Source organism: Tursiops truncatus, chromosome 18 (genome assembly GCF_011762595.2).
Source record: "Tursiops truncatus isolate mTurTru1 chromosome 18, mTurTru1.mat.Y, whole genome shotgun sequence".
NCBI lineage: Eukaryota > Metazoa > Chordata > Mammalia > Artiodactyla > Delphinidae > Tursiops > Tursiops truncatus.
The window spans coordinates 48,876,840-48,900,710 of NC_047051.1; the positions used below are offsets into that span (position 1 = coordinate 48,876,840).

General features: G+C 38.5%; 2 long non-coding RNA genes across 2 annotated transcripts in view; one reads left to right on the forward strand and one right to left on the reverse strand.

Moving 5' to 3' along the window:
- LOC117308861 (uncharacterized) overlaps nt 1–23,871 on the forward strand; it is a 224,739-nt gene that overhangs the window by 81,749 nt on the left and 119,119 nt on the right. The window lies entirely within an intron of this gene.
- On the reverse strand, nt 1,248–10,617 carry LOC141276979 (uncharacterized). Its single transcript, XR_012327469.1, has 2 exons — nt 10,544–10,617; nt 1,248–1,498 (listed from the first exon to the last, which is right to left on the reverse strand). It is a non-coding gene; the product is annotated as an uncharacterized lncRNA (long non-coding RNA).

Genomic DNA, 23,871 nt, shown 5'->3' on the forward strand with positions numbered 1-23,871 from the left:
GTTTCCTGCCCTGGAGCTTCTCTGACTCAGGGATGCCTATGGGAGCACACCTGACACTCACAGTGAGCAACTCAGAACTGCTGGTGGACAGTTCTGAGATGCATCCTACAGTTCCACGATGGGTTGATCACCTGTTGTCCACATTGGTTTATAATATAATAACACATTATTATACAGACTTGTCTCCCTTCTCTCTTTTACCCTGTTTATCAGTCAGGTTCTCCAGAGAAACAGAATTGGTAAGGGGTGTGTGTGTGTGTGTGTGTGTGTGTGTGTGTGTGTGTGTGTGTGTGTGTGTGTAATATACATGTGTGTGCATGTATGTATATAAATTTATTATAAGGAATTGACTCACATAATTCTACAGGGTGAGTCTGTAGGCTCATGACCCAGGAAAAGCCAATGTTCCAGTGTAAGTTCAAAGGTAGGAAAGAGCTGATATCCCAGTTTGAAGGCACTCAAGGAGGAATTCTCTTGTACTTGAGGGAGGGTCAGACTTCTTGTTTATTCAGGCCTTCAACTGAGTGGATGAGGCCCACTCACATTAAGGAAAGCAATCTGCTTTATTCAGTCTACTGATTTAAATATTAATCTCATCCAAAATCACCCTCACAGAAACACCCAGCATAACGTTTGACCAGATATCTGGGCATCCCATGGCTCAGGCAAGTTGACACATGAAATTAACCATCTCTCCTTCCTGGTCCTTCACTCCTGCCCCCTGGCATCATTTATGAAGCAATACACTTGCATACCAACCCTGTCTGGTTTTCAGGTAAGACTTGAGCTAAGACATCCATGTTGTATTTAGTGTGTGAAGTAAGGCTTTGACCAGATGGCTGCTAATACTGGTGCAAGAAATGTTTATGACTGTTATAATTGCTATCTGAGTCATTAAGCAATAATAAAATAATGTTGTATGTGCATATACATTTTCTACTCTTCTTTCAAGGTCTTTTGAGATGTAAAATTGATCTATGTGAAATAAACCTCTGACATTTTTCCAAGGCATTATAGCTGGGTGCTCTTTTTAAAGGGAAGGATAACCCCTAAGAACGTTTCTGATTTTCTGCAATCACCCTTTTAATAAAGTAAAGAACAGTGGAGAAATCATTATATTGTGAGGAGAGGGAGAACATATATCAAATTCTTTGTTCTAATTTGACATGCTGAGTTTAGCTAAATTTATCCTAAGAATAGCTGCAAAATGCTGGTTGCTAATAAGACCCATCATTACCATTAATGGCTTGAGCAGTCAAATTCACTTTTATTTATTGAACGAAAGCAAAACTGTTAAAATCTTTGAATAAGGGCTTCCCTGGTGGCGCAGTGGTTGAGAGTCCGCCTGCCGATGCAGGGGACGTGGGTTCGTGCCCCAGTCTGGGAAGATCCCACATGCCGCGGAGAGGCTGGGCCCATGAGCCATGGCCGCTGAGCCTGCACGTCTGGAGCCTGTGCTCTGCAATGGGAGAGGCCGCAACAGTGAGAGGCCCACGTACTGCAAAAAAAAAAAAAAAAAAAATCTTTGAATAAGTCAACATGGTTTAAAGATCTAAAAAACTGTACTACTTAACATGTTTGCATTAGAGGAGAATTTATTTTTCCTGATGGAGAGTAGCTCTGTATGTATGTATATATATATATTTAAATTTTAAAAAAGGAGCCGTACTTTTCTGATTGTATATAGCCTTATTACATTAAGACTTCAAAACGATATTTATTATGAACTAGAAGTATTGGGATAAGTGCAGAAAGGATTACGTACTGCTTTTGCCAAACTTGACCTTTCAAGCTGCCCATCAGTTGGACTGATTTTTAGCTCTTAGCAATACTGACAGCCCTCTTGGTGGCTGACTATTGGGAGATCTAGCAAATCGTTGACACCAGTTAACCTCTGACATTTTCCTTTAAATCATGCAGTGTTATTGCCTATCAGCTGGAGGCAATTCATTTCTATTTCCTGGACTCTTGGTTCTCCCTACCCAGTCATGCTTATACAGTAGCATTTAAAATTAAAAGAAGGAAACTGTGCTAAATAGGTTTGCCTTGAAAATTTCTGAAGACATTTGATACAAACTGATGCTTGCTGTGTCACTAAATAGAAGTTTACTCAAAGAGGAGAGAGTAGGGGTACCTTTAGGGGAGAGGATGGTCAACCAGAGGGGGGACAGCCAATTGTCTCTTGCTCTCACCTTGGTGGCTCTGTATGTAGAAGATTCTTTCGTACCAGAAGTTCGTGAGAAAGGCTGTCAAACCTCTGATATTTAAAATTTATTCTGTAAATGCTCGGAAGCTGATTAGTATGTCAGGTCCAAGTTGGGCTCTTCAGGGAGAATAGAAAAGGAAATAAACCTCTAAAGTGACTTAGTTCAGTCTTGTTGAAAGCCAATTTAAAATCTAATCTAGATTGTTTAACAGTAAAAGCAAGCTGTGTGACTTCTAAAAAAACATGATTTTAACCCAGACCCACTCTCTTTTTATTTATTGCTGGTTATCTGTCTACAGATATTAATTTTTCAATGTTGTCAAGAATTGTGTGTTGACTATATGAATGCGATGGAAGGGTTAGTAGGAAGTACACAGGTTCTGGATTCAGTTACATCTGGATTAAAGTTCTGACCCTGTAATTCATCATCTGTGTGACCTTGGGGGTATTATTTAACTTACATGAGTTTCAGTTTCTACATCTGTAGAAAGGGGATTAAACTATGTACTTTCCAAGATCACTGTCAAGATTAGAAATTATATATGTAAAGTAGCAGGCACAAAGTCAGGGCTTAGTTATCAGTAGCCATTCTAAGGTTTGTCATCCAAAGGCTAGACACCCTGGGGATCATGGGGTCCTCAGAGCTGAGAAACAATGGTCTTCCTACTGCATCTTTGTCACGGATTCCAATTTCATCATTAGCTGTACTCTAGTCAGTTAAGGGACATCCATGGATGGGCTTTCAGACAGCATGCAGGAGGAGTGAGCTACCTTTAAACCCAGTTCATGGGACTCCTCCTAGCAAGAGTAAAATCCTTTAATGTGGTTTGTAGCTTAAAAATTTTTTTTTGAAGACTTTTATCTGTTATCTTTGTAAGTGATCTTACATATTAGTCTTTATTGAAGTTCTGCTTTTTATTGATTTTAAAATTATTTATATGTTTGTTTATTCTTCGTGATACATCTCTTACCAACAAAAAGTATAAAGAATGATCATGAAACAAATACCGTGTAGCTACCACGGAACTTAAATATAAAATAAACACAATCTATCTGAAGTTCCCTGTACATCATGTGCCAACCTTTCTCATTCTTCAAGCTAGCCTCAGTCTTATTTTTCAGGTTGATTATGCCTTTCTAAAAATATTTTTACCACGTATAAATATACCCATAAACAATATGCTGCTTATTTTTGAGTTTATTAAAGTTTTATAAAAAATAATCATAAATGTGTAGTGACTTTTAGCAATTTTTAAAAAAATTCATGGAGATAGTTGAGATAATCTTCCATTAATCTCTTAATTTGGTGAATTATATTAAAAGATTTTCTAATGTTCATCAGATTTTCATGTTTTAATTTAAAACCTCTCTCCACTCCAAAGAACTTTCAAAGGGTTTCCTTCATCTCAGCAATGGAAAAGCTCTCTTGTACCAAGTCCCTCTCATGCTTTGAGTCTGTGTCTTACCCTGTGCTACCAGCTGGAAGAATATACATCTTTTTACAAATGGTATGCAGTATATTTCTATATTAGTTTCTAATTTGGAATCACTAAGTAGTTGGTGACTACCTCTAATCTGTGTAGCTGAAAAAAGGTCTTCAGTCTGGTTCTGAATTGTGAGTTCCCCATTGCTCTCTGCTCTTCCTTTTAGCTGATGGTTCTGGAAGACTAGATTCTGCTTCTGGCCCTTTCATGTCCAGTCATGCCCTCTACTTCTACATTTGCTCAAAACACCAAATCCCATGGATCTCTTTGCTGTATCCACACGCTTTGCAAAGTCATAGTTGTATCTTTACGTCTTAAAAAAATCTCCTTCTTTATTGCATCCTATAACTCAATAGTAATGGTTTTAAAAAAATCTTTGCTTTTAAACCAAAGAATATTGGTTCTTTAAATGTGCACCATAAAGGGAAATGAACCAAACACTGAAGACAAGGGATAGAAAAATAATTTCAAAAAATATATCTAGAAGTCCCCCCTGCTCCCCACGATTTTTCCCAATCTGCTTTTTATTCTGGGTAGTCTCTTGTGTTCTCATCTTTGTGATTGTTTCTTTTATTTATTTATATTACATAATGGCCCTTCTGCAGACCTTGGAGATCTGTTTGTTGTTTTTATCAACAGTGACTCACAGTGACTTGCACTGTGACCTTGGTTTTAATTGTAAACTCATTCTGTCTGTGGTCTAATTCAAGGAGGCTTTTGTTGGACCTGTATACACTTCTGCTGTTTCAGATGGCTACCAACCTGTAATTGCATTTGTCCACTTTGACAGTGTTGGCTCAATAGCAGAGAACCAGCGTCACTACTTTATCTTAGTTCCCTATACTCAGACCCCAGCTCACTTTTCTTTTTGGAGGGGTGGGAAAACGAGTCCCTGGGGACTCCCCTCCCCTCTAAGTATATCTAGTGAAAGCCAAGGTTGTTGTGCAAAGTGAGGGACTTCCCAGAACCTTACTGGCCAGAATGCTGCATCGGAATTAGACCTTGAACTGTGCAGATGCGAGGCCAAGATTATATTTCATTTGTAATACTAATAAATATATTTCCCTGGCTGCAGCAACTCAGATTTTTTTACTTATTTATCATTTCATGCCCATTGATTTTTGGGTAATGGTAGGAGAAGATATATGATTACTAGAGTAATGTTGATCAAAGCATTGAGGTTAATTGGGCTTCCAGAAATTGAAGAGAGTGGAATGTATATTTTATTTTACTTTTAATAAGGAATAGGATAGTAGTACAGAACAGGAACACTTCACATTCACTAGTAACATGAAGGCTTCTTATTCATGGCGAATTACATTCCTAGAAGAGTATTTCATTAGGAATAATTATTCTGACTCTGATTTTCTATAGAAACAATGTTATATGGTGAAAAATACCACATATTTTCTATTTTAAAATGTTTCTCGGTGACACATTTATGTGCACCTAACATACTGAAGCTAGAATTTGACTTTTCCTCTTTTGTGATTGTCTACCCACCTTGTACATTTTTTAAAAAAACATCTTTATTGGAGTATAATTGCTTTACAATGGTGTGTTAGTTTCTGCTTTATAACAAAGTGAATCAGCTATACATATACATATATCCCCATATCTCTTCCCTCTTGCATCTCCCTACCACCCTCCCTATCCCACCCCTCTAGGTGGTCACAAAGCACCGAGCTGATCTCCCTGTGCTATGTGGCTGCTTCCCACTAGCTATCTATTTTACGTTTGGTAGTGTATATATGTCCATGCCACTCTCTCACTATGTCCCAGCTTCCCCTTCCCCCTCCCCGTGTCCTCAAGTCCATTCTCTACATCTGCATCTTTATTCCTGTCCTGCCCCTCGGTTCTTCAGAACCTTTTTTTTTTTTTTTTTTAGATTCCATATATATGTGCTAGCATACGGTATTTATTTTTCTCTTTCTTCACTCTGTATGACAGACTCTAGGTCCATCCACCTCACTACAAATAACTCAATTTCGTTCCTTTTTATGGCTGAGTAATATTCCACTGTATATATGTGCCACATCTTCTTTATCCATTCATCTGTCAGTGGACACTTAGGTTGCTTCCATGTCCTGGCTATTGTAAATAGTGCGGCAATGAACACTGTGGTACATGACTCTTTTTGAATTATGGTTTTCTCAGGGTATATGCCCAGTAGTGGGATTGCTGGGTCATATGGTAGTTTTATTTTTAGTTTCTTAAGGAACCTCCATACTGTTCTCCATAGTGGCTGCATCAATTCACATTCTCACCAACAGTGCAAGAGGGTTCCCTTTTCTCCACACCCTCTCCAGCATTTATTGTTTCTAGGTTTTTTGATGATGGCCATTCTGACTGGTGTGAGGTGATGCCTCATTGTAGTTTTGACTTGCATTTCTCTAATGATTAGTGATGTTGAGCATTCTTTCATATGTTTGTTGGCAATCTGTATATCTTCTTTGGAGAAATGTCTGTTTAGGTCTTCGGCCCATTTTTGGATTGGGTTGTTTGTTTTTTTGATATTGAGTTGCATGAGCTGCTTGTAAATTTTGGTGATTAATCCTTTGCCTTGTACATTCTTAAAATAATTATATATGAGCCTGTCTCCCTAATTAAAGAATTGTCTTTGAAGGCATGGGTTATATTTTATTCATCTTCATATCCCTAGTACTTTTATGTCCCTCAATCACAATGCCTGGCATATGATAGTTATGCAATAATTGTTAAATAAAAAGCCCAGGAAATACTTGGTTAGAAAAATTTTCTTTAAAAAAAAGCTTACGATAAAAAAGGAGGGACTTTATTAGTACTATCTACATTGTTTTTCTTAAATAACAAAATTACCTATCTTTACAATACTTCATTCTTATCTTTAGCCCCTGTAGTTCTGATTATAAATGTAAAAAATGAATCTCAAAGGGGAAGTTGAATCAGGAGGAAATAGAAGTGTTCTGAGGGAGAAGTAGAAAAAACTAAAGTACACTAGAGTTGTATGAATAAGTGATTCAGTGAATAGTAACAGAAAAATAAGAATGTTGTTACAACTTTGATATTCTTTCTAAACATAAATTTTAGTTACCTCATTAAAGAGTTGTGGTCAGTGGAGGGACAACCAAGACCTGAGCCAAATATCAGCTGTGGAACTTTAATCATATCTCAGAAATCAAGACTTTTGTTTTTATAATTATGAGGGACCTGTGAAGCACTTTAAAAATTCCTGTGGTATTCACAGTCTTGCTGTTTTCTGGTTTGTCAGTGGAAAAGTCTCTTAAAATTTTCCACTGTGAAGAAAATTTACCCAATTGCTGTCAAGCTTCTGTATTTTTTGCACCTCATTTTCAGCTCCACACACTCAAGCAAGTAATCTGAACTCCAAAGTCCTCCTTTTGTGTGTTTTCAGGACATGCTTTCTGCACAAAGAATCTAATTTCAGAGACTCTCTTGGTAGAGCAGAATGACACCCAGGGTGGGGAAAAGGGTTGAATGTGATTTTGTTTTGGAGGAAACACCAGTTGCCAGGCAGGTACATAGCTGCTGCTGTAATTAGTTTCTAGAACAATAGCAGAAGTTACTAATGCTTTATCTTCTCAATTAAGAGTTCTTGATGTGTTGTTCAGATGGTAGTTGTAATTGTGTATATCTTGTAAAAAATTCGCCCTATCTGAATTTGGTTGCAAGTTCTGAGACTCTTTAAGAGTCTATCTCCAAAGACAGTGATCTGGTTAACTTATTTCTTAGGTATCAAGTACTCTGCTTAATAAATAATCTTGGTCAAATATTATTTCTCCTTTGTGTCTGTTTAAACTCTTTTGCCACTTTTCCTCATCAATTCACGGAATCCAAGAGTTGAAGGGGGCATGATAGATCATATAATCCAGATTCCCAGGAAATGCAGGCTTTGCTCTGTCATAGCTCTGACAACTTCTGCTTTACACAGTAATGAAACAATCTCCACCCTTAATCCATTCTATGGAAATGTAGTATTTAAAAATTTAAAAAATATATCTAAGCTTTAACTATACGCTGCCCCTCCCCAGCTGTCACCTATTTATAAAGTTGTGCTTTGTATCCTGAGGCTGCTAGTCCAGTTCCTCTTTGATAGCTTTATATAATCATCTAACTTTACCCTTCCTTCCCATACAGTCACAGAAGGTTGGTTCTACTGACTCTCACTTCTCATAAAATATTATAAGCCAAGGGGATGTGTCAGCAGTCAAGTGAATGGAAGTTATTGTTCTTTGCCATTAATATAGAATAAGGTATCAGCCTCTTTAATCTTTAGCTTTATACTTTTTTATGAGGTTTTGATCTCCCTGTACTTTACCCTCTTAATTATTAGAAAGAGTTGAGCATACACACTACTGTGTATAAAATAGATAATCAACAAGGACCTACTGTATAGCACAGGGAACTATATTCAATATTTTGTAATAACTTATAAAGGAAAAGAATCTGAAAAGGAATATATGTATACATATGTATATATATAACTGAATCATTTTGCTGTACACCTGAAACTAATACAACATTGTAAATCAACTATACTTCAAAAAATTTTTTAAAAAAAAGAAAAAAAAGAGCAAGAGATGAGCAGTTATTACTTTGATCTTTGTTCACTATACCAAAGGACTTCATCTTTTGTTTGTAGTAAATAAAAAACCTTAACCAAGTTAGTAAGGATTTAATTTTCTGAAGCTAAGTTATATTTATATAAATATAAACATAATATTAGTATATTGTATGCCTTTTCCCTTAATTTTATTTTTTCCAATTCATTTTTTACTTATTTGCAATTTAAAAATAGATTGGAGGAAAGAAGATTGAGGCAAAAAACCCTCTATTTTTGATTCTAAAAAAAAAGTTTTTGGTAGATATTTTTATTTCCACTTAACAGATAAGGAAACTGACTTTCAGAGAAGGTATTAAATTTACCTAAGTTTACATATCTAACAAGCGACCTTAAAAAAAATCTTCACAAATAGGAAACGGAACAGTAATACAACTAGAAGGCCCATGAAACAACACTGACATAAGCAAATAATATACTCAGGTCAAGATTTTAATAGATCGTGGGGAAAGAAACAAATCTAGGATGAGATAAAAAAAGAAATACTCAATATTATGAAGCTATAATTAACAAAATTATTCAGTTAAAAATTAAATCAATAATTATTCCTAGAAGATTCCAGAAAGGGAGACAAATGAGAAGAGGTAGAAAAGTGCCATCTTGAATACTGGATTTCATGAAACAGTTCAGTTAAAATTGAAGATAATGATAGTAATACTTGATAAATAGTAGTACTACATTAATAAATACTAATACTAATATAAATATAGATAAAGATAATACTTAATACCTGTGTCATGTTTATAATTTACAGATTTATTTCTCATGTTACTTTATTTATTGATCAAGTTAATAATTCCAAAGAAACATGTGAATTTAAAATGGTTGAAGCAAAATTAGTCAAATACTGCATGTGTGATTCTTGATATAGAGACATGTGTTCAGTGCCATTTTCCCATGATCTCCGGGATAGATAGCCTGGTGACTGCCAGCCAGCAAGTGTACACGTAAGAAAGAGCTAGAAAAGGATTCAAGATACTGTTTAAACCAATTTAAGAGAATCTGATAGAATCCATTTTTTAAAAATAAAAATATGTGTATATATCATATTATAGCAATAGGAAGAACCCGCCCAACGTAGGAAAGAACATGAATTTGAAGTCAAGGAAGTTTGACTTCTGATCGTAACTTACTCTTTAAAAGATAGAACCAAACATTTCAATTCTTTGGTCTGTAAAATAAGGGGTTTGGATAAGGTCAGTGGTTCTCAGTTGGGACCTAACCAACCTAACACCTCGAGGTGCGTTAGGAATGGTGGGTGCTTTCATGTAGAAAACTCTGGAGCAGTCGCTCTGTGGCACAGGGAACTCTTGGTATTAAGTGCCTCCCAGAGTTCTGTGGATCATGTTACTCACAGCCCACTTATTCAGGAGGTATTCATCTTCACTAATTTACTTTCTGAAGAAGGAAACCACAAAACCGGTTCTAGTTAGAGAAATGGTAATTTTTTCCCTAAGTTTAAGGAGAGCTAGGCAGATTTCTTAAAGGAGCTACCTTAAATAATCAGATGTTTTTATTCAGAGGAAAGACATCATACATCATACATACGCTGCGAGACATTCCAGTGACTTGAAAGGAAGGACGACCTAAAGCAAATAGGGCCAAATCCCTAAAATCAGTGCTACCTGAATAATTTTAGGAGACCAAGATATGTGGTCATTGCATTGAGCTAAACCTAAGTGATCAGTTTTCTGTAGTTATCTAGTTTTGTAAATTTCCACTTAATATTTCTAAGCCAAACCATTTAGCCTTGATAAAACCTTCCTTAAGAGAAACACAAAAGTATTTTCAAGCACCATTGACTTTTACTTGGGTTTTCCAAGCAAAACTGTTTACTAAGAAACACTTTGTTTATACTCTCAGTAGATAGGTTAAGCTTTATCTGACGATGCTGGAAAATTCTCAGGAAGTGCCTCAAACAGAAATGATACATTTTGCTCTATTTTAGGATTATTGCTGAAGTCACAAAGCGTCATGGTGTTTGAGTTTGGAATGTTTCCCGTGCTTTTCTCCTTCCTGAAGTACATCAAACAGAAATGATAAAGACTCTCTAGCATTGCTCAAAGCTGCTGGAATATCTACTTACAAATTTTTGGTTGCTAAAGATTGCTTCCCCAGTTTTGGAAAAGAAAAAGTAATTTGGGATAAGTCAAGATAAGCATCTAGCCTTGGTAGAAATCTACATGAACCAAAATACCAACTTCTAGGAACCTTACACTTTGAGAATCATACCTTCTTAGCCAGCAGATTCCTACTTGTTGAATACAGCTCGGTGAAGAAGCAGCCATTACGTGTGTGAGAACTGAGAAAAGAAAGTTTCATAAATTTAAAGTGATTGGTCAGAGTGGAGTATAAAATATCTAAAAGAGAAAGTGAAATTTAAAAAGTCTGCACCCTCCTAGGTTTTGTATAATGAGGATTTTGAGAGCAATAGGTAATCATTGTGTAATTGGTTTCATTTTTAGGTAACTTGAAATACCTGTAGGAAAAACAGGTTTACCTTTATTTTCAGGAAGTGAATGTTTTTTGAAATGAGTTGAAGGGGTTTCTTGTAAGTTGGATGGAAATTATGTCTGAAAAATGAGATGAAAACAGTGATTTAGCAGCAACACGCTTTCTCAGTTGCACCTGTGCTCAGTTGCAAGCAGCATAAAGTGCCCCAGGAAGTAGCATCTATTTACCACTACAGTGGAAGGGAAGCAGGGCAGTCGTCCGGCAAAATTATAAAGCACAGAGAGTGAGATTAAAACAAACTCAAACTTCTTTTGATGTATTGGGAAGACCTCTTTAAAAAATAACATGCTCTCCATTGTCAAGGCTCCCTCACTTCCTTAAAAAATACCCAGAGGTGTCTTTCTACCTTCCACCTCCTAATTTGTTATTTTCAATTTCGTGTGAATGAGCGTGAGTGAGTTCCATGTATTCCTCTTACCGGAGAATATTTGTATTTGCAACTATTTCTCTAAACCTCGTACATTAGGATGTAAGGGCCACTGAGACAGGTGATATTTTTTACATTTTTTTCACTGATGTATTCCTCAGAGCTCAGAAGCATTTGCTGAGTAGACTTGAGTCTATGATGAAATTATTTAGAGGTAGAACGCCTGACTGTCCATCATCTGGTTTGGCCATTTTAGGAGTTGGGGGTGAAGAACAGAAAAATTGAGGTGGACCATCTTAAGCCATTTTGCAACTAGATAAAGTGAAATCAGCTCCGTAAATTGTAAGTTAGTTTGATTTGTTCTGCCACACAGTGTGGTTTATTGAGATGCAGAAGAAAAGCTGTGGGCATGGTACCACCTGGTGGTAAATGTTCCCCTGGTCTCAGTGCTCCTCTGTCATGAGGCACCCGGCCTATGACATGGACCACTGAAGGCCAGAATCTTTAGATATACCACATCTCCTCTGTTTTGCGGGTCCCTGGCATTACACCTCACTCCTGAACCCTGGAGATGCCCTAGGTGAGAAAATTCCCACGGCGGCTCATTCTAGGCCCCTCCCTTGCACGTCTCTGCCTGTTCCCTGTTTCCATTTATATTCCTCTTCCCTGCTCTTGCAAGGGTCATGCCTTCTCTCCTGATGGCTCCCCTTCCTTTCTTCTGCTAGAAGGTTCCCAGGGCTGGGAAAGAAGGGTATGATCTGATTGCCAGGTATATATTGAATATTCCATCTCTCTATCTCAAAGTTTTCATCAAACCTTTCAGCACTGTTGCACATAGTGATTATATATATTGTGGCTTCTGTTCCTTAAGTACCCATTTTAGAAAAAATACTATGAGTTTCAATCTTACAACACACTTTCAAGATGGGCATTTTTATTAACAGTTGAGATTGAGACAGAGAGAAGTTGCTGGTTATATTCCTTAGATGTTACATGAGTATTCATACTAATTATTAGTCCAGCGGAGTTTGTTCAGTCCTTAAACCAAACGGAAGAAACATTGCCAAGAGCATTTTTTAATGTGTAAGAAAGTTGGTTAGATTTCTTACAAAAATTTCCACTTGGCAGATCAAAAAAACGGAATTAATTGGTTTTTAACCTGACATTCTTAAATTGTGCTAGATAAAGTCAAAATACATATATAAAAAACAGAAATTCTTCCTCTTCAGAAGCTTGTATGTAATTAGAAAGCGAAGGGATTGAATCGTCTCTCTTTTAGTTTCACATTTCCTTTCCTTTTCCTATATTCATGTTCTGTGTCAGTTCATCCTTTTGGAAAATTGCTCATTCTGTGCCAGCTTCACACTACTGTCGTGTCACAGTATAAATTCCATCCTGTTCGTTCATTCCCACAGTTACTTGTTTCCATGGGGGACTGTTTGAGGTAGTGGCAACCCAGGATTCCAAACTGGAGGCCAAGGGGGTACACCTGGCCGTTGATGACCCAGATATCACTTTATTCTAAAAATTGAGCCAACGTTTACATATTAGGAGAGTTCTCATAAAAATCCTGATTTCTGGATTCTTTTAAAAAATCTAGGCACACTAGTTATAGCTGGAAGTGAGTATCTGCTGCCTTGTTTAATCAGGCATGTTCTTTCCAATCAGCCACAGTCTCTGTCCCTTTGTATTTCATAGTCTTTGTCCTATTGTATTTCTGATGCTGAGACTGAGTGTCCATTTGCAGTATTGAAAAATGAATGACACTGGAATGTTAGAATTCTTGCATTCCACTCCACTCCACTCCACCCCACCCTATAGATACCAATGTCTGCAGACTCCGCTGTAGCCATCTCTACCTCTGGAAAGAAATAGTCAATTGGTGCAAGTTCTTGTCATTTGTGAGCTCAAGGAGGCCCTTCTGAAATGCTGTTTCACCCGCAGGCAACGCCGTCATCTGGAGACCTTCACTAAGAGAAAAGTCATTTCTTAGGACTAGGATTTGATCCCACCTTGTACACCAATGATACAAGATCAGATCTCCAGAGAGCAGGATTTTCCTCAGAGCTGTGTATTTCATCTATTTCCCACAACCTCTAGAATCTCAGAAACCTCACAAGTGGTTCAGGATGGTGTTTGAGGATCCACATACTTATGGTTAAGGACCTTGCTCAAGGTCACACAGAGGCAGAACCAGTATTCAAAGTCAGGTCACTGGCACTCTAAATCACCAGGCTTGGAGCTCCAGAAATATTGGTCAGATACATAAATGAGTCTATAAGGTGATACATAATGTTATTCATATCATGTAGTTATAAAGGTTAAGTTAGAACCTCAGAAATTTGAGAATTCCCTTGATTTCTCTTTCTCCCTATCACCCATCACTAGTCTATTTCACTTTCATTATACATCTCAGATCTATCCATTCCCTCCATCTGCATGGTCATCACCTGAGTCTGAGAGGCACCCATCTCTCAGGTGGACATGTACGATAGCACCTTAACCGGTCTCTGTGCTTCCACTTTCCTGCCCTTTGCAGCCTATTCTCCACACTGAGGCCACAGTGCACTGCGCACTGCTCTTATCTTACCATAAATGAGATCTTGTCACTCCTCTGCTTAAACCGTTCTGTATGTCGTTTACATAGTGACCTCAGGAAAAATGTCAGAATCCTTAATGCCTTTCAGAATCCAGCAAGGCTTTGTCTGCCCTGCCTCTGCCTGGTCTCCATCCTCACCCGGAATTGTGCTGAACTTCCCCTATAGCAGCCCTTTCTGTTTTAGGGCCTTCCCACATGTATTCTCACCCCTGTTATTTGCTTATTTAACTCGGACTGATCTTTTCCAAAATTCCGTAGAGAGATTCTTCATCACCCCTACTTAGTTCTTTGATACACACACACACACACACACACACACACACACACACACACACACACACTTTTTTTCTCACTTTTTTTTTTTACTTCATGTTCATTCTCACTGTTTGTAGCTATATAATTAATTAATTGTGTCACTATGTATTGTCAAACCCCTGAACAGGGACACATCTCTGCTGTTAACTTTCAGTGCTACAGCACTAAACACATACCATGTTCCTAATAAATACTTGTTCCGTTAATTTGCATAAGATATACGCAGGGACATGGGCTTTCCAGAAGGGCAGGAGGCAGAGATGTAGGTAAGGTACCTGGAGCAGACTGATTTTTTTTTTTCCTCCAGATAACGGTGTGGCCTTGTTGATTCTGAGTTTGCTCTAGGTTCAAGAGTGCCCAAACTTTGACGACATTCGTTTTTTAGTCGAAGTGCTTGATAATTAGCAGAGCATCTCCCAGAACGATACAAGCTCTGACTAGAAAAGAGCTTGGCACAGCAATTGGGTAATTTCTTGGATCGTGCCGGGGTCATTGCAAATGGAGGGAAATAAAAACAGTTGAGGAAATACAGCTGAGTTGCTGTGAGGTTAGCTGTAGGCGCTGAGAGTGGCTAAATCAAGGCTGACTCTCTTGTTCCTGGCTTTTCTCATTTAATCTTCATAATTCCTTAATGTAGGTAATATCATCTTCATTTTATAGCTTGGGCTGCATATTCAGCCTCCCTGGCAGCCTTCCTTTACATTGGAGAACCAGTAGCTTGAAGAGGCCCCACTGAGCTAGACTGTCTTTCTGTTCTGTGTGCCCAGGCCACTTCTGAGAAGTTTACGATGCCTTCGCTAATTAAGATGGAAACCTAATTCAACCTACAGGGTATATTAGAGGTGAGCTAGGGAGAAGAGTGAGGTTGTCTTCTCCAGCTATTCTGTAACCTGTGTGAAACTCTGAAGCAGAAAAAGAAAAATCTAAAAACTGTTACCTGAGATATAGTAGATGTCGAAAACGTAACTATAATTATTAGGTTGTACACTTCTCAGAGTAACAGTACCCTACTATTAGGAAGAAAAAGTACTTGCTAAAATATGCAAATCAATAAGCAATAAAAATTGTTTTTCATTTTCTTGGTACATAGAGCTGGGAGGTATTAGGTGGCTATGAAAGTTGACATTTCCTTTCTGTTCTAAGTGACACATTATAATTTAACCTGTTGCTATGCCCCAAATTATTCCCAACGGATCTTGGTTGTGTGCATACAAGAAAGTGAGCAGAAATTTGAGGATTAATCTCTTCAAAATTCTTAGGGACTACATGACTCCTATAAAGTTCCTTGTGAGTTTCTTGATTTGTTTGAAAGTCTTTAGAATGAATGTGTAGCCTTGCTTAAAAGAATAACACACTTAGTTAAGAATACTAGAAGATAGCTTTGTGCTTTTTTTAGAAAATTTGCTTCTAGAAGACACCATTGTTAACTGCTAAGAAAAACTAGGTTCAGCAATACTTGAATGAACACATCTGTAAACAGTTACCTATGACCGTGTATGATAAACCCAACTACTAAGATAGGAGTAAAGTAAAACTTTCTTTCATAGGTATATTGAGAGAAACAAGTTTTTGGTTATGTCATTGCTGTCTGCACATGAAATTTTTGAAATGATCATGTCCAAATTCAAAATTGGAGGCTGTGGATACTTGAAAAAAAAAATTTCCCCAAGCCAATTTTATATACTGAATTGACTGACATTCTGTCAATATACCTTGCATATATGATGCCACAATCTGAATCTAAATCTTCGATGGGTTTTGCCAGTAGTGAGCTCTGTGCATCTGAGCAGCAGATACAAGCAGCCCCAGTGTAGTCTTCACTTAGCCATCTAGGGACATCCTTATATGTTGCATAACAGTCATGAATAGTCAGGGTGCAAATTTCCTCATGATTATTCTTAAGGAAACACATTGTGGATAATAATCAAAATGAAGTGAGGCAGGAATGATAGATATTTCCCTTTTTAAAAGGATTCATTTGAACAGCAACAAAATTGGCTCAATTCTTGTGTATTTTTCCTCCACTGAATTCTTCTCTTAGTGAGGTCATTGCTAGGTTTTAAATGGTGTTCATGAAAAGCTATAATCATCTTTTGTGATTATAAAAGTAGGCTGGGGCTTCCCTGGTGGCACAGTGGTTGAGAGTCCACCTGCCGATGCAGGGGACACGGGTTCGTGCCCTGGTCCGGGAAGATCCCACGTGCCGCGGAGCGGCTGGGCCCATGAGCCATGGCCGCTGAGCCTGCGCGTCCGGAGCCTGTGCTCCGCAACGGGAGAGGCCACAGCAGTGAGAGGCCCGCGTACCGCAAAAAAAAAAAAAAAAATGTAGGCTGAAATGCAGAGTTGAAGATAATGTAAGAAGGAAAATATAGGAAAGCATGTGAATAAGACAATCACTCGTGGTTCTGAAGAGGGTTATTATTTATCCGCTGATCAAAAAGGCTTTTATTACGCTGAATAACACTTTACTCATGGGTCCACCTAGATTCCTGCTGAGTCAGTCACAGAAAAGAAGTGAACTTGTATGTGTACTCTATGGTGTACTATTTTGCTTTATCATGAAAAATAACCTTTAAAATCCACAGATCTACTCTTTGAGTTTTAACATGATTCTACTGAAGCTGTTAGGATGCCCAGGCTTTGGCCACCTGGGAATACGAAGTGGTTGTGACCATCTGAAGGAACAGTTGTGCTACTATGCTGTCTAGGAGGAAGAGACATAAGAGATGTGCCCTTGTTCTTAAGATGCTCACATTTTGTTTATGAGAGAATTTGCCTCATCCTTGATTACACATGCTCTTGAGCTATCCTTGAAACAGGGATTAATTATCTAGTTAGGGTTCACTAGGGAAGAAAAATACTTCATACATATTTCCACATTCTTAAAATCCTACAAATCAAGGAACCATAGAATGTCAGGAGCAGGAAGAGACATTAAGAACCGTTCTAGTCTATCCCCTTAAAGTGCCAATTGGGGCCGTCATTCCTTTGAAACATTATGAAGGAATATTTTAGGGAGTTTTTCAAAAAGGAAATAAACAAGTTATCTGGGCTATTAATTTATTTCACTTGAGCAATTTTGAAGCAACCCAAATGTCTAGGCCAATTTTGAATGCCAAGGACAAGCAGAGATTTTAATCAAAGGAACTTACGTCTTTGACCTTATTTTGTTGAGCACAGAAGAGGAAACTAGGGAATTAACCTTAGAGCAGCAGGAGTGAGAATTATGTCTGTACATTTCTCTGAAAAGTTTAGTCCGTGAAATTTGAAGAGCTAGCATAATTGACACCTTTAATTAGGAAGTTAGAAAAGAACTTGCATTCCATTTTTATACATGAATTCAGAAACATTATATTTTTCTGGAGTGAAAACTTTTAATAATGCAGGAGTGTGATTTGCATACCAGTCCTATAATGTGTTATTATCATTCTGCTAAGAAAGAAGAGGACTCTCAGAGAGGTTAAATAATCAACAAGTATGCAGAACTTCTGAGTGGCATAGCTACCATTTGAAACTAAACTTGTCTGATCTCCAAAGCCAGAGTTCAGCCTAACTGACTACGGCCTAGCATCTAATGGGCAACATTTGAAAATGGTGTGGACACCCAAATCTGTAAAGAAAAAAAGAACAGGGGACTTCTCCCTCCACCCCGCTCCTTATTCTGTACGGCAGGAGACTCTTGTCCACTTGCCCTGAATCCTGGCTGAGGGATATCAGAGGAGGAAAAAAACGATAGCACCTCACCACAAAATTTGGTGGTAGTTTGAAGTCTGGTCTTGTTCCCAATCCACCTGCTATTCTTCTCTTTTTAGAGTCCTAAACACCTGTTCCAGTTGTTGTGTTACCTCTGCATATAACAGCTACGCAACAGTAAGGGAGACAAGATGGCGTGTGCTTACTCCATCTTATGCAGAACCAGCCTTTTAAAAATTTATTTATATAAAAAATTTTTTTAATTTATTTTTTATACAGCAGGTTATTAGTTATCTATTTTATACATATTAGTGTATATATGTCAATCCCAATCTCCCAGTTCATCCCACCACCACCACCACCCCGCCACTTTCCCCCCTTGGTGTCCATACGTTTAGAACCAGACTTTCTTAAATGAATTTAAAATACACAGAAATAATAGAAGGGGAGAGATTTGGGAAATAGTCTGGTCCAAGCTTCCAGACTAGAAACTTCTTTATTCTGAGAAATCTCTAAGGAAGAAGTTTTCATATCCTTTCCCAGCTCCTTCCAGTGTGAGGTCACTTTGTTGGGTAGAAAATTCCATAGATAAGGTTGGAGTCTTCTTTATCGGTAAAGGGAATTCTTATTTAACATGTCATTTAATACAACTCACCAAATTTTGAGTGCCTACTATAGTTGAAAAACCAATATTTTGAGAAATGGAGAACATGCTGGTGGTCAGCCTCCGCTTGTCCCTCCCTCATTGGTATCACCACTTCTTCCTCAGTGTCAAGCTGGACAAGCTAATTTGGCTTCTCTTTGAAATTATACATACTTATGATCCAGCAGCTTCGTCCCTTAAGAGACGTTTCCTCACCCTGTCTTCAGCACCTAGCAGGGCAAAGGACCAATAAGTGCTCCTAAATGTTGGATGAATTGTCTTGAGGCTGGAAACTTTAGAAATGTGGCCCTCAATTTAAAGAAACTTAGGAAATATGAACATTTTTAAAAGAAAGAACATATGGAGGCTTTTCCTGTATCCTTTCCAGTCCAGACTGCACTCTAGAAACTTTGCCTTTTCATTAGAAGTCTCCTTTCTCGGGGCTTCCCTGGTGGCACAGTAGTTAAGAATCCACCTGCCAAGGTAGGGGACACAGGTTCGAGCCCTGGTCCGGGAAGATCCCACATGCCGCGGAGCAACTAAGCCTACTGAGCCTGCACTCTAGAGCCCGGGAGCCACAACTACTGAGCCCATGCGCCACAACTACTGAAGCCCGCGTGCCTAGAGCCCGTGCTCCACAAAGAGAAGCCATCGCAGTGAAAAGCCCACGCACTGCAACGAAGAGTAGCCCAACGAAGAACGAACACTGCCGAAAATAAATAAAATTTTATATATATATATATATAAAAGAAGTCTCTGGGGCTTCCCTGGTGGCACAGTGGTTGAGAGTCCGTCTGCTGATGCAGGGGACACGGGTGCGTGCCCCGGTTCGGGAAGATCCCACACGCCGCGGAGCGGCTGGACCTGTGAGGCCATGGCCGCTGAGCCTGTGCGTCCGGAGCCTGTGCTCTGCGACGGAAGAGGCTACAACGGTGAGAAGCCCGCGTACTGCAAAAAAAAAAAGAAGTCTCCGTTTTCTAATTTTTTCAGAAGGTGTAGATACTTTGTATTTTCATGTTTCCCTGCAAATGTGTCCCTAGGACACTGCATTTCTACTGTTAGGAAAAGTCCGTTGATAGACTGAACTCTTTAAATTTTCAGTTTCATTTATAGCTTTGTATAGTTTCAACTGCTTTCCTTCTCACAACTGAATTCAATAATGCTTAGTAAGTCCAGGGTTAATGATGTCAGTCAGGGCTGACTTGTCACTGTGCAGAGAGTGACAGGAGACAAATAGAGATGTGGTTTGGTGTGACGATAGGTGGAAATAACTTTAGGTTCTGCTGATGCACCGGTTACAATCTAATCTAGTCTAGTCCTCTTTTTTCCCCCTGCTTCTTCCCATATCCTTTGAGAAGAAGTATCTCGCCTCTACCTATGTGTGTAGGTATATGCTTCTGCATATAAAGTCTCTGATTATTTGCATGCATTATATTCTGTAGTTACGCAAGCTAAACACAAGCATAAGGAAAATAAAAACAATGGAGATCACAGGGAGGCAGTCACTGCTGAAGTGCTCTTTGGAAGCCTTTTCCAGAACAGTGTGTAAAATCTGGAAATTACCCCTCAGTTATTTGTTCTGCTCAAACACCGCATGTAGTCATTAATATTTAAAGTCTATTTTACTTCACTTCTGTTTAGTCTGAAGACTTTGGACCTAGGGAAAACAAAATTGTGGTTTAGATGGCCAAGGACAGCGAATTATCTCTACTTTAAAGGATGACAAGAAAAGTCAGCCATCAGTGGGTCAAAAATGATTTCTTAAGATCTTAAACCAAATATTATATTTGTACATGACAAAGTCTTTTCCTTCTTGCTCAATTAAAAACAAAACAAAAGAAACAAAAACCCAAAACCTGCTTGAATTGCCAACTAAGTAATGTTTAGTCACTGGATTCATTTACTACCAATCTGAAAGCTGAATTGGCAGAAAATAAAAACCCTGGCAACTCATTGTTAGGTTGTAGACTTCTTGGAGCACTGTAACATTACAGAACTCAGACAAAAATATCCCTCAAATGTGTCCTGAAGTATCTGGCCTTAGGTTAAGTGATCTGGTCAGAGGCCTAGTGGGTACCATGGTTTTTATGAATGAGCCTTCGTACGTTGCTCATGGATGCCCAGTTTGGCACTTGAGCAGAAGTGCATTGACGTGTGCACAGTGAGAAGGTTCTTGACAAAGTAGTATCTGACAATGCACATGTCTTAGAAGTGATGCAATATTTAGTTCTGCTGAATTGCATTAGAAGAGGAATGAAATGGACTGTTTGTTTCCCCCCAAAATTCATATGTTGAACTCCTACCCCCTAGTGAGATGGTATTTGGTCTTTGGGAGGTTATTTGGTTTAGATGAGGTCATGAGGGATGGGATTATAAGAAGAGGAAGAGAGACCAGAGCTCTCTCTCTCTGCCATGTGAGCTCTCCATGTGTGCCAGGAAGAGGGCTCTCCCCAGGAACTGAATCGGCTGACACCTTGATCTTGGACTTCCCAGCTTCTAGAATTGTGAGATATAAATTCCTGGTTGGTTGGTTGCTTAAGCCAACCAGTCTATGGTATTATGTTGTGGCAGCCTGAGCTGACTTACAGTGAGCTACGGAAATGAAAATATAATAAGAACATTTGAAATCCCCACACCTGTATTAGTTCCTGACTTGCTTAGAGTGTTGTGTATAAAGAAAGAAAATCTTAAGCTTTTGAAACTGCTTAAGTTAAACCTTAATAATTCTGAGGAAAATAATTGATAGATGTTGAATTGCACATCATTACTGGCAACTGTTCAGCTTTTGACTTTCAAATAAAATCTCAGTCTAAAACCTCAGAGTAATGTGGCATAAATCAATTTTCAGATTTATTTTTTTTCTTCAGAGCTCTGTGTAAGGTATTTTTCTAGCATTTGGTAATTTTCCAATCACAATAATACAGACTGTTAGAAAACTCTTACGCTATTTCAACTGAAAGTAAGTGGGAGCATGCCGTTCTAGAAATAACAAAAAATATTTTATTTATTTCAAACTATAGCAATGTATTTTACATATATATAGCTCGCACAAAGAATGAATGGAGAAATATGCAAAATTGGAAACTCAGAAATACCTTTTACATCAACTTACTCTAGGGGCCTTACATTGCATTCATATCTGAAAAGTTTAAGATTTTCCAAAATAAAAAAAAAATGAAGTGTTTCTCGAGTCAGTGTTGAACCTAAACTCAGTTTCATGTGCTCAGTGACATTTCCTTCTAATTTCTTTCCCTATGGGAAATCTTCTCAAGCCTTCAAACAGTGCATCGGATTTTAATTCAGCTCAGATAACTGCCTAGAGAGCTATGAGTTGTGTGTGACTTTTTTTTTTTTTTTGCGGTATGCGGGCCTCTCACTGTTGTGGCCTCTCCCGTTGTGGAGCACAGGCTCCGGACGCGCAGGCTCAGCGGCCATGGCTCACGGGCCTAGCCGCCTTGCAGCGTGTGGGATCTTCCCGGACCGGGGCATGAACCTGTGTCCCCTGCATCTGCAGGCGGACTCTTAACCACTGTGCCACCAGGGAAGCCCGTGTGTGACTTTTTAAAATACTTTCTGGAGCAACCAGTTTGAAGGACTCCTTTCTTGAAAGGTTGAGGAATTCCCTAGGATCACCTGATTTAAGTATGGCAAATATGGGCCAGGCACTGACTTCAGGTGTGGGAGTGAGTATGTAATTTCCCAACATGTGGGGCACCTGATGGAGATGCACATATGATAAGATCCAACTAGGTATCTTCTTATCTTAAAACTAAACAAATAATAAAGTGAAATAAAATAGAAAACAAGTCTCTACAAAGGTGAAGTAATCTAAAGTGTACATGCTGTGATGGAAGCACTGTTCTGCTCCTACATAGGGCCAAATGCCCCTCTCGTGGACTGGCTTTTACTCCCTCTTTGCTTACTTGACTCCTATAATTTCATTTTCTTGTTCTTTCATCATCGACGTCTTCCTCTCTAATGAAATATTTCTATTAGCTTAAAAATGCCATATTTCCTATCTTTGAAAAAAATTCTTTCTGCTCTATCTTTTCAGCTACTGACTCATTTCCTTGTTCTCCTTTATTAGGAAAACTCCTTGAAGGAGCTGTCTAGACACGCTGCTTCGATTTCCTCATTTCCTTTCCTCTATACCGTTCCTGTCACACTTGCTTCTCCATCATTCCACTGAAATTTCTCCTTCATGGTCACTACCAGTCTCCGTATTGTCAAACCTGGGATCAATTCTAGCACTTACTTGATTTCTCAGAAACTTCTGATATAGCCGTTTTTTTCCTTCTTGAAATATTACTCAGTTGGCTTCGAGGACAAGATCTCCTGGGATCCTTTCTCTTACTGGTCACTCATTCTCAGCCTCCTGTGCTGGTTCTTTCTGCTCTTCCAATCTCTAATTAATGGAATTCCTCAGGGATTCATTCTTCCCCATTTCTTTCCTAACTATACTTTCTCCCCAAGAAATCTCATCAGCTTCCATGGCTCTAAATAATGACCATAAGCTTCTAACTTCCAGATTTTAATTTCCAGATATGATTTCTTCCCAGAGCTCAGACTCATATATTCCACTTGCTATTCCACACCTGTATTTGGAGGTCTAATAGGAACTTCAATTCTAATTTGCCCGAAGATAACTCCTAATATTCCTTCTCCAGCCTGCCCCTGCTCCAGTCTTCCCAAACTCAGTATTTAGCACATGATTTTTCTGTTGCTCAGGTCAAAAATGTGGGAGACATCTTGACCCCTCTCATTTCATAATACATTTTCAAGACCTGTTGACTCTACTTTCAAATTATATGCTGACCTCAATTTGTTTGTTATATATTGTTGTGCAATGCTACCCGAAATTCATTGAGATAGTCTATGTATTTGTAACGTTTTGAGTTTTCCTTTTAATTGAGGACTTTGTGCCTTCTGAAATTTATTTTTGTACATACTTAGATGGATTCTATTTTTTTCTCCCTGTATCTCCTTTCATATTTATGTTGCCGTCAGTCTGCTCGCAGGGAGCTAGTCCATGACCAGTTTTACAATGATATTTTACTCTTTTTTCACAATGATACTGTGAACATTGGGAATTCAGTCACAGAGCCAGCAATCGGCTTGTCTCAGATTCTGGTTGTGAGGCTGTGTCATTGTCACCCTGCCTCCTGAGGTTCAGAGCTTCCAACAAAGTAATTGCTGCAGGTTGACAAATGGTCAGTCTCTTTTTATGCAACAGGAGAGTACTATTTAAGCCCTGGTTTTAAGTAGTGATCATGAACCTTGTCTCCTGTCTTATATGGAGATCTTTTAGTGTCATTGTCCCCCAGAAACTTCCCTTTACTACCACCTACTTCCTGCCCAGGAGTCCACAAAGCCTAGATTTGAGGTCTACTCTTTTGTATTTGATCCACTGATATGTTAAACTTTTTCTA